Below are 15,245 nucleotides of genomic sequence, written 5' to 3'. Positions count from 1 at the left end.
TTTCAGAATTAGCTTAATCCAGTTCAGGACTGAGGGAACTGAAACCTATCTTGGTGCAAAGCAGAAGCCATTATCAGTCTATTGCAGGTTACATTCATGCATGCATCCATATTTATACACAGAGGGACAGTTTAGAGTCATGATACTCATTCTCAGATCCACTTAACCCAATACACGGTTGCAGTGGGCCTGGGCCCTGATAAATGCACAGACTTATTGTGAATCCTGTTATCACTGTTGTTAAGCTGAATTTCCTTGAAGTATGGAAGCTTATTCCTACCATTTTATTTAATTTCCATGTTGTACAAATATGACAAAGTTATTTAATTAATGTATTATTGCCACATCTTCCAGGTTTGATTCTTGGCCTTTAGCGTTTTCTGCAAATACAATATATGCTGTTAATAGTTTCTGGAGAAGTTGCCCACTTATTCTTTTTTCCTATGGGAATACTAGTAGAGAAACATTTGAATATGTACATAACCCATAGACAGAATACTGATAAAATGTAAATTGCATCAACACCAATGTGCAGTCCCACCCATCACAATTGTTGGAATCAATCATATTTACAGTAGTTACCCATTTGTTATTATCATATTCTGATAAAAGAATGTGTACAGATGAAGCTTAAAGTATCAAGGATTCTGATTTTACTGGGTTCTACATTTTCACTGGGCCAGCAGTATCTGGTGCAGAGTGTGAAACAGCTGAGTATGGATTGTCAGCCTATTGCAGAAGAAAAAGATGCAGAAATTGACACTCCACTCACAACAGGTCAATCAGTAGTTACCAAAAAAAAAAACCAGTCAGTATTTTGTATAGTGTTGTTTGCCATAGTTTTTCAGAGAGAGAATTCACCAAGAGGCACAATATTTCTTAAAGGATTGTTGTTCTTTTTTCTATTTTCTTGAGAAATGACAATTAAAAAAAATCTTTTGTTTTCATCTTACTTTCCCACAGGAAAAGTTGCTTCACAAAGTGCATACTGCCTTGTAGACTGGTTGTTTGTGTTCCATACAAGTTCTAGCACCAATAGAAAATAGCATTGCTTTTGAATTTTTATAAATGTAAAATGAGATGATTTTCAATTAATTTTATATCATTACTATTTACACGCTTTAGATGTTGGGCCCACTTGCTAAGAATGGGCACAAAGCAAGAAACAGGCCTGGACAGGGTACAAGGCCATTCCAGTATTCACACTTCTTCACATCCATGCACACCCATTTTTGAGACACCTGGCAAAACCGCATGGAGCCACATAAAGAATGTGCAAACTCTACACAGAGACAGTGCCCAGGACAGGATGTGTGCCCAGCCTCCTGGAGCTGTTTGCAGATACATTAATACGTATCCATAACTGATGTTTCTGAAATATCATATATAAAAAGAATTAATGAACCGCAAATATATGCCTACATATTATCTGTGGTGCAAATAAAGCTGAAAACTACTGCAAAAATGTGGCTCAAGGAAAGCGCTCCTCCCACTCCAAAAAACGGCCAAAATAAAATGTCTTGATTTCGCTAATATAATCGCCTAAATCATATCCACCAAATTTTACTTAAAATGTTTGCATAATTCATAGTCTTATCATTTTTATACTTGTTGAGCACACCTGACGACCAAAAATGGTGCTCATTTTACAGCGTGCCCAATGCGATGAAAACGTGTTCAAGAAAAAACTAACTACGGACTTGCAAAACGCGCTCAGCTACAAAGACTCCGTGACGTTCCGCGCACGATGAAAATGTTTTAAAGTAAAAGCATACAAAACGCTCGATTGCGCACGACCGCACAGTAAGCACGGTAGACACTTCCAGTCCGCGTATGGGAAAGACATGATCGCGCTTTCCAGTAAGGAATGAGTTAACAACAAAGTAAAAGAAGTCTCCATTTACTCAGACTGAGATTCGAGACCCGGGAAAAGTCACGCCTGGATAGACTTGTAAAAAAAAAATTTCAGCGCCTTTACATGAACCCCTGAAGACCGGGAATTCGCAAGAGGGCTCTGGGACAAATGTGACAGTGACACTTTGGGAGGCTCAAATACAGGGCGACGACAAATCAGTGGCGTCTGTCAATCAGCGTAACGGCGAGAGCAGGTAAGCAGCCGCCTCCACTCTTTGCCGTCTAAGCTGCGGACGAGGTGCTGACCGCTGGATGCTCTCGGTAAGCCACCGTAATTCTGTAGCTAAAAGTTGGACGGGCGACATTGGAGGAATTTGACTGAAAGGAAGCTCCCCCTTTCCACTCCCACAAATAACACCGTATTACAGTTAAGATAATTTTTGTCGTTCAAAGCTTGAAAGTTACAGTTTATTAGATGAAGTCCGTATTTTGTCTTCTAGAAATAAGAGAACACGCTGTCTTTCAGGACAATTTTATAGCATGCTGAAACTTTCATTTTTATGGGCATGAACTTGAAGCGCGAGAATGTTTATATAGTACTGTTGGTTATGTGTACATAGATATTGTAAATGTAATTAAATAATTAAGATATGTAAGCGGCACTCATACCGGCTAAAGTCGGCTGCACACTTCAGTTTAAGACCGGTGTGTCCAAATATGACCGCATGTGCGCATTCTCGTCTTATTTTCTTCTCTTCCACTTGTTTAAAATTTCAAGCATTTGGAATTAAACAAAAAAAAAGAACCTTGTTGGGAGAAATTACTACTGTTTAATTAGCATACGAAAAATTGTGGGTTGTAATTCGCTCCGCAAATGTGGTGCAATATTTTACATTTATAGGTGACTTTTTGTTATATACTCGCTAATGTCTTGAAGTTAATTAGTTAGGAAAGGTAGTTTTGCGTTAAACGTACTAATGCGTGATTTTTAAATATTCATGCTCAGTTTTGTGACAGAACGAGGTGACGGCAGCACTCGTATACAAAATCCATTCTTATTCAGTAATACAATCTTTACATACACCTTAGTATTTTCGGACGTAGTTTTAAACGAAAAAAAGTAAACCAAAAAAAAAATTGGAATTTTACAATAAACTTTTTTCTTTCGTGGTTTTTGAATACTATAAGTAGCTTCTTTGAACTTTTATATTGATACAATGAGCGAAAGGTACTGTAATTGTTAAAAAATGCAGTGGAAACTCGGCCCCCTCCCCTTCTCTCTCTCTCTCTCTCTCTCTGTCTCTCTCCCCCTCCCTCCTCTTCTCTCTCTCTCCCCCCACTCTCTCGCGTACAGAAGGGAAAAAATATCCGCCGGACTTGTGTAGACAAGGAATGAGCAATGACGCAGATATTCTTCAATCACGCTATTTCTGTCGCCAACGTTGATCAATATCAACTGAGCGTAAAAGGTCCAGACGTTCGAAATACGACTTCACGTCTAGATTTGTGACTTTTTGAAATATTCCGATTTCGAATTAACTTGACGTAAACTACTTCCACACATAACATGTGTCCAACATACTTTGAATTTAATTAGTATTAGTAACACCATCACTTTCATTATAGCTTGTCATGCAGACAAATACAATATCGTATGATAAGCCTGAAAGAAGTTCTGTACTAATAACTAATACATGTGCAACCTGATACAAAGAACAGTTTATAAAGAGGGACAGACTGCATTCCACAGTGGCTTCAGTGCATGATTCACTTACCAGTGGCTTTAAGGAGATGAATATTTTTCAACATTTTTCTGTTTTATGGTTTTGTAACAAATGTAATTCAGACCTTTCTTTCTTTCTTTCTTTCTTTCTTTCTTTCTTTCTTTCTTTCTTTCTTTCTTTCTTTCTCATCATTAGCCCACCCTTGTTTTTTAACAGCATTTCATCTACATGTAACAATTTTTTTCTGCTGCCCCGAATACAAAATTGAAAAAACAATCAAAGAAAACACACTTTCAGTTGCATATTTCACTATAGCCTACCTGCAACGTCTGCAAATGTTTATTTGATTGAGATTACTTTCTTTCCATTTTATTTTTCCGAAGGGTTTGACCCCATAGTATATACTCAGAAAGTACGCTTTGAAGCTAAGACAAAGCATATTATGACATGAAAGGGACTGTATTGCTTTCTTTACCTCTACCAGTCCCACTTGTTCCTTAGAGGGTTGTTGTAAATGGAATCTTTAGTCGTATAGAAATTTTCACAGAGATCCAGCTGATAATGTTCACTGTGATACACATATAAGTTAGAAGAATTTTGTTAAAAAAATAATATGGTCACTTTGTCTATTAAAAAGTTTAGATTTTTGCAATTTTTTTATGAAGAGAAATAAAGGCTCACATCCAGTTTAATGGACATATTGTATTTATAGCTTGAATAGGCAAAAACATGAATGTCAAATTCAGTTCCTGGAAGAACCCAGTGACAGTAGGCTTTCTCTCCAAACAGATTGTTTCTTTCATGGTAAGAGTTATTGTTAATTGAGCTTCTTGTTTAATTAGGTGTATTATCCCCAAATCTTTCTGTAATCTCAGAAATTGTAAACAGTGCAACTGTTACTTGCCATTGGAGTTCAGAACAAAGTTTATAGTGTATTTGCCTGCAGTTTTTTAATATTTTTTCAAAATGTACAGACAAGTAATTTTAAGTGCTTATATTCAGAAATGTCATAATAATGGTATTTTAGAAATACACTTAAGTACATGAGGTTTTGGCTTTAAAATTGCCTTTAATAGTGTTCCAGACCTTTTTAAAAGAGTGCAGTACTATACAAAGAGTAATGTTTTTAATATTAAGTGGAAATAATTAGGTCATAACATAAGAAAGGAACAAGTTCATTGTTGACATTTTTCATTTGCTCATTTTCTTTGTTTAATAAGCCGTTTTTGACACTGTATATAAAACTTGACAATAGTGTGTCCTCAGGCAGCATCGGGTGACTGGCACATGCATGAACTGCCTTAGGGGCACTGGAACCAGCACTGATAATCAAATTACAACTAAAATGTGTAAAACGTCAAACAGCACAAGTTTTTTTTTTAAAACATGTAAAAAATCATTTCATTTTCATTTTAAGGGGAAATCTATGCACATTAAACCTGGGAAAATACGCACTTGTATTGTGTGAAACGGGTGGCATCATTAAAGATTTTAACCAGAGCAAGTCTTTCCACTTTCATGCATATAATTTCGTGAAATAATTAGCATGTGACTTTACAGCTAATTTACCCATTAGGATCAGTGGATGAAGGATAAAAAAAATTGAAAGCATTGATTAACATGATTTTTGCTAGGGGTTTAAATTAATAATATATTTTTTCTGACTTTGCAATTTTTTTGTAATAGGGGTATTTATATGAATATCAAAATTAAAGTTTTTTTTTTCTTAAGTAAAATGGATGACAAGCAATAAGTATAGTGCTGCTCATCGATTTGTCAACATGTTACAAGCATTTTATTTCTCCTTGCTTTTTCTTGCCTCATAGCCACAAATCCCATAAGTCACAGCATCTCCTTTTTGAAATGTCTATTTTACAGGTCCTGAAATTCTAAAAGTATCTTCTTGTTTATCACCTTACTTACATACTTTGGAGTTTTTCTTAAATTCCTACCAATTCCAGGTGTTGGGATGTACTTGTCCTGCATTATGTGTAAAATATATTTAAACCTATTCAACTGCTGTTTGACTGTCTCCACACTTAAAAAAGTTATCCCAGTTTGTCCTGCATCAGTTCAAAATTTGCCCTACCATACCATAGTTAAACTTGGCAAAATTAGCACATTTAATAATTGGGCATGACGATATGACTATAACATGACTATACAATTCCCCTGTAAATGTTATTTTTTAATATTATTATAAAGATGCATATTGAAATTACTGTCTTCATTGGTGGTGGCGGGGGGGGGTGGTCTATAGCACACTCCTAAAATATAGCCTCTTTCCTTAATTCTTCCTATGCTCACTTATCTGGGAAAGTTAAAAGAAACAGAAAATATGTAGACTCCATAAAGACAGTGATATGGCTGAAAATCGCACATGCAATTTCAATATATATAAAATCCAATGTCTGTCTGTCTGTCTGTCTGTCCGCTTTTCACAAGAGAACTACTTAACAGATTTAGATTGGGTTTTTTCTGTAATTTGCTTAAACATTCCGGTTGATTTTGCAGTTTCTCTCATCACGCTAAGTATCATAGTTTGGATATGGCACCTATTTATTTGCACATATCCGAGAGACAGGCTGCTGGCCGATGGAAGGGGTAGGTGGGACATCAGGAGTAGGAAGCCAGGTGGGGCCATCCTCACTCATGCCCCAGCCTCCGTTCAAGTTGCTATACTTCTTGCCACGTGTTGGGGTGTACCTTGCCTCCGCTGAGCTAGTGATACCTGTTTTTTCAGCGGACATTATCATCTAGAGACTGTTAAAGAGTGAAGTTTGACATTTTTGAGAGAGAGATCACAGCTATGTGTGTTTTAGAGGGTACCTGCTCATTGGCAGAGATATCACGGCCATGTGTTCTCCCCATGCAGGGGACGCTCTCCTGTCAGAGCTGAACATGATCAGATACAGTGGCAATGTTTGATGTTGGAGCGTACCTACGTTCCACTTGGCCAGAGATACCTTGCCAACTTTTTACTTTTTTGGCAAAGAGATCACAGCTCCATTCCCACCCTGATAGCAAAACCAAAAATATTTTATATCAAGAGGCCCTTGATACGAAAGCTATTAATAAAAATTGTTCTTAATACAAATGATTACATTTCTAAAAAATTTTTTATTGATTTTTAAAGTTTGTCTTTTCCACTACTACACAGGTGGAGTCGCGGGGAACAACAAGTTAGGGATAAAATGATACCAGAATTTTTGTATTTAATACCAATACCAGTGAAAGTTCACGATACTTGATACATATTCAAAATTATGGCAAAAACAGAAATCCTTTTAATCAACTTTTTAAAAGTAACTCCATTATTCTAGTGGACAGTATTAGACCTTAGGTAATTGAATATGAAATATGTAAAATATTAAATATAAAATATATAATGTATATAAATACTACGAGTAATAGTAATGGCAAATTTTAAATAATGGTATATCAATCAAACAGTTGCCCATCTATCACTGAAAAAAACTACAGGGAAATTCATTCAAAAGATGCCCCGAATATTCTGTAATAACTCTCGCTAGGACGAAGCAATCTGAATAAAACAATATGCAATGTGCTCCTCAGTATATGGAGCTTGGAACAAGCTGGGATTCCCCTATGTTTAACCTCTGTTTGCAACTTCTGGGTGCTACCGCCTGCATCCTTTTACACAGTCATTCGACTTCTCATCAGGATGGTGGTGTACAGTATTGAGCAGCGCATCTTCATGGTGCAAACCTATTGGGTCACCAGTTTGTTTAAGCGATGTCAGAATCAACTGGATGATCGTGAGTTAATGGAAGGTGTGGGATATGGTGCTTTATAGGCACCGACGCGACACTAGACTAACAGCGGAGACACGAGTAAAATGAACAAAAGATTTATTTTTCTTCACCCGTGGGGAATGTCTTCCCCGTGTCCCACAGGCACTACACCGCCCCCAAAGCACACACAAAAGAAAAACAGAAAAATCACTTGTCTTTCTCCTCCACTCCTCCTGGGCAGCTTTGTCCTCATCATCCTCCTCCTACTGACACTGGCGCCTCGCGTGGTGGCTGCAGGCTCCTTTTATAGCCCACCCGGAAGTGCTTCAGGTGATAATTAACCTAATTAATGCTGCACTTCCGGGTGTGGCTGCATTATAACCCACACTGGCTCAGGAAGCCGTGCAGCTCCCCCGGCGGTGGCCATGGAGCCCAACAGGGATGAGCTCCGGTGTTCCACAGTTGTGGCTCTGATGCAACACAGGGGGGCCACCAAGGGGACGTAGTTTGCATCCCATGCATGCTTATTATAAAATAAGCAACTATGTAAAAAAATCCTAGGGTAATTCTAAATAAGTTGATTTTGCCTAATTATCTTTCCTCATTTAGCTAGTAATTTACATTTACTTATTTGGCTTACATCTTTATCCAATGACTAATGACATCCATCCATCCATTTTCTAACCCGCTGAATCCGAATACAGGGTCACGGGGGTCCGCTGGAGCCAATCCCAGCCAACACAGGGCACAAGGCAGGAACCAATCCTGGGCAGGGTGCCAACCCACCACAGGACACACACAAACACACCCAGCACACACTAGGGCCAATTTAGAATCACCAATCCACCTAACCTGCATGTCTTTGGATTGTGGGAGGAAACCGGAGCGCCCGGAGGAAACCCACGCAGACACTGGGAGAACATGCAAACTCCACACAGGGAGGACCCGGGAAGCGAACCCGGGTCTCCTAACTGCAAGGCAGCAGCGCTACCACTGCGCCACCGTGCCGCCCGACTAATGACATTTCAGATACAAATTTTAACATTTCTTTTGTTTTTACATTGGGAGCACAGAAAAGTGAAGTGACTCGCTAATGGTTACATAGTATTATAGTGGGATTCAAACCCACAACCTCAGGGCTTCATGTCCACAACCTTAACCAGTTTAACATACCACAATGGTTATATCCAAAATCAGACAAAAATATTTAAAAAATTGTGAATCTGTTTGTGGTATTTCCCTCTACTTACACTTTACCTATTTTCTTCAAGGGTAAGTGTACTCGTCATGGTCGTTACCGGGTTGGTCTACTGTTGCACTTTAAGATTAACACACGTATACATAAATATACGCATATACACAGACCCTAACCACAAAAGTACCGTATGAAAGACGTATACACATGCACATTATTCCCTAGCACTTTAACCCACACAAGTACCGTATGAATAACACATGCACAGCCCACTTTCCCTAGTACTCCAAGAGACTTACTTATCTTAGGCTTGAACAACATGTGATGTCTTAGATCAGGGTTCTCCAACTCGTTGCTTGTGAGCTACTGGTAGCTCACAACCACTTTCCAAGTAGCTTGCCAAAGGGTTAATAAATCCTACAAAAATTTGAAAACTTGATTAGTCAAACTGCGGTGGGCTGGCGCCCTCCCGGGGGTTTGTTTCCTGCCTTGCGCCCTGTGTTGGCTGGGATTGGCTCCAGCAGACCCCCGTGACCCTGTGGTTAGGATATATCGGGTTGGATAATGGATGGATGGATGATTAGTTAAATTGGGGTTGGGCGATCTTTTCAAAAAATCATATCATGATCCTTTTAACACAAAATCACGATCCACAATCTGATTTGCAATCTACCTTTTCAATGTGGCATACACTGAAGAGAATATCCAAACTCAAGCTTATCAATACCTAAGTAACACTTTATTTTAAATACCAAACAAATTCAATTGAATTCAATTGTTCTCTTGTTCACTAGCTAAGCGGAGTTAAGGGACACGCCCCGAAGCTGGTGAGTGAGTGAGGAAGGTCCCTCCCCTCTGCCCGCTGCATCTCTCTTGGATACGTGCTAACTATAACACTTGCGAACTATGACACATAGCGAAATGAGAGAAGTCGCAAATTTAACCGGAATGTTCAAGGAAATCGTAGAGAAAAAAAAACGATCTGAATCCGTTAAGTAGTTCTCTCGTGAAAAGCGGATAGGCATACTGCAGACAGAGAGACATTGGATTTTATATATTATATATGAGTAAACCTTCAAAATAATGTGCAGTTAAAGTCTGAACAGCATTCTCAGCATTTCTGGAGCTTAGTAGAGCCAGATAGCTATAAGAATCTTCACCAAGCAGCTGTGAAAATGTCTGCTTTGTTTGGGTCTCCATACCTCTGTGAGTCTGCCTTTTCTGACATGAATTTCATGAAATCAAAGTCCAGAACAAGTCTGACAGATGAACATTTAAATGACTCCATAAGAGTGAACCTAAGTGGCTATACTCCACCATACACCTCTCTTGTTGACTCCATGCAGTGCCAGTCATCTGACTAACTAAAAAACAAATCACACATGCAACTGGACTTGTCAAGTGAAACAGTGACATGTAATAAAATGACAAATGAATAAGTAATATCTGTGTATTTGTAATTGCACTGTTTTGTTTTGACAGCATTCATGTTTTAATTCAATAGTGTGAGATGCACTAAAAAATGCATACAGACATACAAAAAGCACTTGCAGGTGAACTAAATATTTTTTGTGATGTTTTAATTAGGGCTGCTTCGATTAGTTGACGTAATCGACAACGTCAACTACAAAAAATCGTCAACATGGATTTTTTATTGTCGATGTGTCATAAACAGAACCTTCAATAGACGCTCCAGTCACAAAAAAACACAATTTTTTTTAACTGCAATGCACTACATGAGCATTTGGGAGCAGTATCGTTTGTTATTGTTTGTCAAGGCGCACACAGTCCTACTAACGAAGAAGAACGTCTGAGGAGAAGAAGAATGTAGAGGAAAATAAACGTGGTTGCAATGGCGAGTCGGATAGAGTAGGGAGAAGGAGATGGAAAAAAATTGAGACAGAAACTTTCTAAAGTGTGGGAGAAAAAAAAGTTGAATACAGATTATGCAAAGCGGAGCTTTCTTTTCACGGCAGCACCATCGCGATGCATGAGCATCTGAAACGAAAGCATCCTGAAGATGTGATGCTGCCATCTCTTGAGAATTTATGTTGGCTCTGTTAGTTAGTTAGTTAGGGTCAGATCAGGAGGGGAGGGAGAGTGTGAATGAGACTGAGAAAATAAAAGTAAAAAAGGTAACTTTTACAAGTAACAAATTTACACCCAATCTGTTCGTTTTCAAATAATATTGCATTAGTGAGATGATGTTTTCTGATTGGTACTATTCAGGTCATACAATGATTTCTTCAAAATGTCACATATATTTGTCTCTTTCATTCCCCTCCCTGGTGCTGCGTGCTGACACCAGAAGGTGTGAGCTTATTCATTGCTAGCAGCAGCACGCAGGTGGCTAGTTGCTTGTGCAATAACAAGTTGACCTGGCAGCGATCATAGCACATGTATCGTGAAAGGCATGTACGGAGTCCACTGAGAAAAGAGTTCATGGCTCACCTTGCAGAGGAACATTCTTTCCTCTGCATGTCCTGGAGTCCTGTGCAGACTGGGCAAGATCGGGGGAACGCTGTCATTGATTATAGCCACAAGAAGGTACACGAATGAATATGAATAATGTAGCATCCGTGCCACAATGTTTTCTGAAATGTACTATAAGGTCATACAATGAATAATTCCAAATATCATATACTAGCCAACCCGCGGCTTACTATACGCCGCATAATCAGGCCGGTTTTTTAATGATTTTTAAGCAGAGGGAGAAAATTAACATTTGAAAAATCCATAATGTAATAAATCAGCAAGAAAAGCAACATTGTAACAATGCACGGAACGAACCAACACATAATCGTGTGAAGTGACTGAAAACTGGCGCACCGTCCTCACACCTTCTCCTGCCAGATGGAGGGATGGGGGTGCACAGCGCGGAGTGTGAAACGGTAGGAAAGGAGAATGACGTCGATTCAGCTCCGTCCATCATGCTAGTGTGCTGATTTCTCGTTCAGTATGCACTGCCCACTCATGTGCCCACCTCCAACTCGTCACTTGAGTCGCCGTCTTTACACAGTACAGATGTACCTGTGACTGACGTAGACTTTTCATTGCTCTGTGCGGTTTTGGCTGCTATTCTATATATATTCCACCAAGATACCCGACCACGGTAGTAGCGAGGTGGGAGGGGGGTGTGTACAAAGGGTTGGGACGCAACCAGTGGAAGCGTATGAGTCGCACTTAGTGGGACTTAGTTTGCAGCCCGCTCAATGTCATGCTCAATGTCATGCACTATTTATTGAATGCTAAACACTTCTGGAAAGACACGGTTGTCTAAAACGGGTTGGTGTGAGAATACAACAGTAAGCGAATGAAAAGATGGAACTCTGGAGAGAGCAAAATACAACACAATAGTGAACCCGCGGCATAACAAACACCACATAATTATTTAATGATGGTTAAACACTTCTGGAAAGACACAGTTGTCTAAAAAGGGAGGGTTTGAGGATACAACAGAAAGAAAATGAAAAGATGGAACTCTAGACTTTTCATTGCTTTGTGCGGTTTTGGCTGCCTTTCTATATATAATCCAACCAAGACACCCGATCATGGTAGTAGCAAGGTGGGAGGGGGGTGTGATCAAAGTGCAGGAGCATCTAAGAAGACGCATGTTAGTCGCTGAAGCGAATTGATGCATGTAGCGTGTAAAACAGTTTGCTATGGTGATGGTGCACGCAGGCGTGCGTCGTAACCGAAAACTCTTTTTTTTAAAGATTGCCTACTTCATTGTGTTTTAACCTCAGTTGTAAAGGAATATTTTAAGGACCCCACGGGATACCCCTTGGTTTTGGCTGCTTTTCTATATATAATCCACCAAGATGCCCGACCACGGTAGGAGGGGGGTTGTGCACAAAGTAGTGTGAGTGGGAGCGTATAAGTCACATTTAGTGGGAATTCCACGGCTTGCAGCCCGAATGGGGTTCAACGGCTTACCTACGCATCTCTGCGCTGGGTAGACACACGGTCAATGTGATGCATAATTAATTATTAATTGAATGCTAAGCACTTCTGGAAAGACACGGATGTCTAAAACGGGTTGGTGTGAGAATACAACAGTAAGTGAATGAAAAGATGGAACTCTGGAGAGAGCAAAATACAACACAATAGTGAACCCGCGACATAACAAACGCCGCGTGGCTCAGACATGCATGCGGACTCTTACCAGAGACGAAAGGGACTAACTGGGTGGTTGGTGAGTTTTTGCGTCTGGGCAAATGGGCAGGCAGTGTGAATACCTAGAGAGCGAGGGTAGACGCCGTCTGGTGAAAAAGGAGCATTGGTGGGCAGGAAAACGTCTTCCGTGTTCCTGCAGGAGCATCTAAGAAGACGCATGTTTGTCGCGGAAGTGAATAGCTGTATGTAGCATGTAAAACAGTTTGGTGCACGCGGTTGTGCGTCGTAACCGAAAAGGTGGTTTTTAAAGACTGCTTACTTCATTGTGCTTCAACCTCAGTTGTAAAGGATTGTTTTAAGGATCCCATGGGATACCCCTCGCAAACCGTTTCACACGCTGCATATGGCGATTCACCTCCGCTAGAAACATGCCTCTATGAACAGTCAACGTAGCTCGGAGGTGCATGACATGCACATGACATTAACCTGACCTGCACTGCATGTGGGCTCTACGACACACGAATATAAATGACGCCATTTTTTCTGTGTTGTCGCGTCCGAGTTGGTGGGCGTGGCCCTGCGAGTTGTCGTCGTATCCAATGGTCTTGGAGTTGGTGGGCATGGCTCTTTCCTGTGTGCGCCATAGGTGTCTCACTTGTCGGCAGCTTAGTGAATCCACGCCTCTTCCGGCGTGCTTTCCATGGTTGTCTTGCCTTAGTGAACTATATATACAGATACCCATGTCTCTGTTTTCTGTCAGTGCGGCTTTGACATCACAGTCCTTAAGATGCATACTAATTCAGCATAAGCAGGAACACTCAATATAATTGAATAAAAAAAAAATCAAGTGACAGTGAGATATGAATAAGGCAGATTTGGCACCGTTTGTGTGTCAGCTTTTATCCATCCAGATCAGAGAATTTCCAGTTCAGTTGTCTCAAAACACCACTCACATCTACAGTTATTCCCAGTTTTAGATACAAAGTAACAGAGCCAGATCCTGGGGGAGGCGGGGGTGGGCATAAGTATGTATCGTGATCGTGACTGAGAGTATAAAAGTGAAAAAGTACTATACATTTAATATAGTGGCTGTTACAGATGCAAATCAAATGTATTTGTTTATCTATCTATATCTATCTATCTATACTAATAAAAGGCAAAGCCCTCACTGACTCACTCACTCACTCACTCATCACTAATTGTCCAACTTCCCGTGTAGGTAGAAGGCTGAAATTTGGCAGGCTTATTCCTTACAGCTTACTTACAAAAGTTAAGCAGGTTACATTTCGAAATTCTACACGTAATGGTCATAACGGTCGATAACGGTTGACAACGTCCACCATCTTGAACTTCCTTATTTATGGTCCCATCTTCACGAAATTTGGTAAGCGGCTTCCCTGCCCTAACCGAAACCGATGTACGTACTTATTTCGGTGGTAAGACACCACTGTCGGCCGCCATATTGAACTTTCCAACGTCACTAATTCTCCAACTTCCCATGTAGGTAGAAGGCTGAAATTTGGCAGGCTCATTCCTTACAGCTTACTTACGGAAGTTAAGCAGGTTTCATTTTGAAATTCTAAGTGTAACGGTCATAACGGTCAACAACGTCCGCCATTTTGAACTTTCTTATTTATGACCCCATCTTCACGAAATTTGGTAGGCGGCTTCCCTGCGCTAACCGAGACCAATGTACGTACGTATTTTGGTAGTATGACGCCACAGTCAGCCGCCATGTTGAAGTTTCCAATATCACTAATTCTCCAACTTCCCGTGTAGGTAGAAGGCTGAAATTTGGCAGGCTCATTCCTTACAGCTTACTTACGGAAGTTAAGCAGGTTTCATTTCGAAATTCTACGTGTAACGGTCATAACGGTCAACAACGTCTGCCATTTTGAACTTTCTTATTTATGGCCCCATCTTCACGAAATTTGGTAGGCGGCTTCCCTGCACTAACCGAAACCAATGTACGTACTTATTTCGATGGTATGATGTGACTGTCGGCCGCCATATATACATAGTCTTTGTTACTTATAGGCCCATCTTCAAGAAATTTGGTACGCGGGTTCCCAACGCTAACTGAATCCTACTTGCGTACATAGCCTGCAGATCGGTCACCCCCATCCCAACGCCTCCCACGCTGTTGGCTGCCTGCCTATATAAGGCCGTCCGTCGCTCCAGTCTCTACATTCCCTTCCTTGCTACGCCACGGGATTCACGTCTCCCTGCTGATAACTACAGCCTTTTAATTTAATCCACGGCTTCTCCACTGTTTTAGTGTTCATTTTTTACGATTATAGTTATTGTGTAGGTATTTTAGACTTACTTTACATTGTTCAGGTACCCATTTCCTTTATCATTCCAACCGTACCCCCATTAACATGTCTATCGAGGTGATCACCATCGATTAAAGAACTGTCTCTTACTGAGTTGTTTCCATGCCCGGAGATGCCACCTACCTTTTCCATTCTCTTTGTTATATATTGCACGGCCATATCAGGCTCACTCTTGATATCCGGAGGAACATTGTGTCTTATGTATTGAATGACTGGGACAGGTTCAAGGTGTGGACTGATGACGGTACAGGAGATAATTATACTA

At 40.2% G+C, this 15,245-nt stretch overlaps 1 protein-coding gene across 3 annotated transcripts in view; it reads left to right on the top strand.

The window, feature by feature from the left end:
• The first annotated feature begins 1,959 nt into the window (after positions 1-1,959).
• Positions 1,960-15,245, top strand: part of dnmt3bb.1 (DNA (cytosine-5-)-methyltransferase 3 beta, duplicate b.1) — a 171,474-nt gene continuing 158,188 nt past the window's right edge. For 2 of the 3 annotated variants that reach the window (XM_039735312.1, XM_039735310.1), the window contains exon 1: positions 1,960-2,108. The gene's annotated coding sequence lies outside the window, so the exon portion shown is untranslated. Of the gene's footprint in view, positions 2,176-15,245 lie in introns of all 3 variants that reach the window. The other variant, XM_039735311.1, reaches the window with a different exon arrangement.

Source organism: Polypterus senegalus, chromosome 14, assembly GCF_016835505.1.
Source record: "Polypterus senegalus isolate Bchr_013 chromosome 14, ASM1683550v1, whole genome shotgun sequence".
In the NCBI taxonomy this organism is placed as follows: domain Eukaryota; kingdom Metazoa; phylum Chordata; class Cladistia; order Polypteriformes; family Polypteridae; genus Polypterus; species Polypterus senegalus.
The sequence above is the reverse complement of the archived record's forward strand: the minus strand, read 5'-3'. Positions and strand labels throughout refer to the sequence as shown.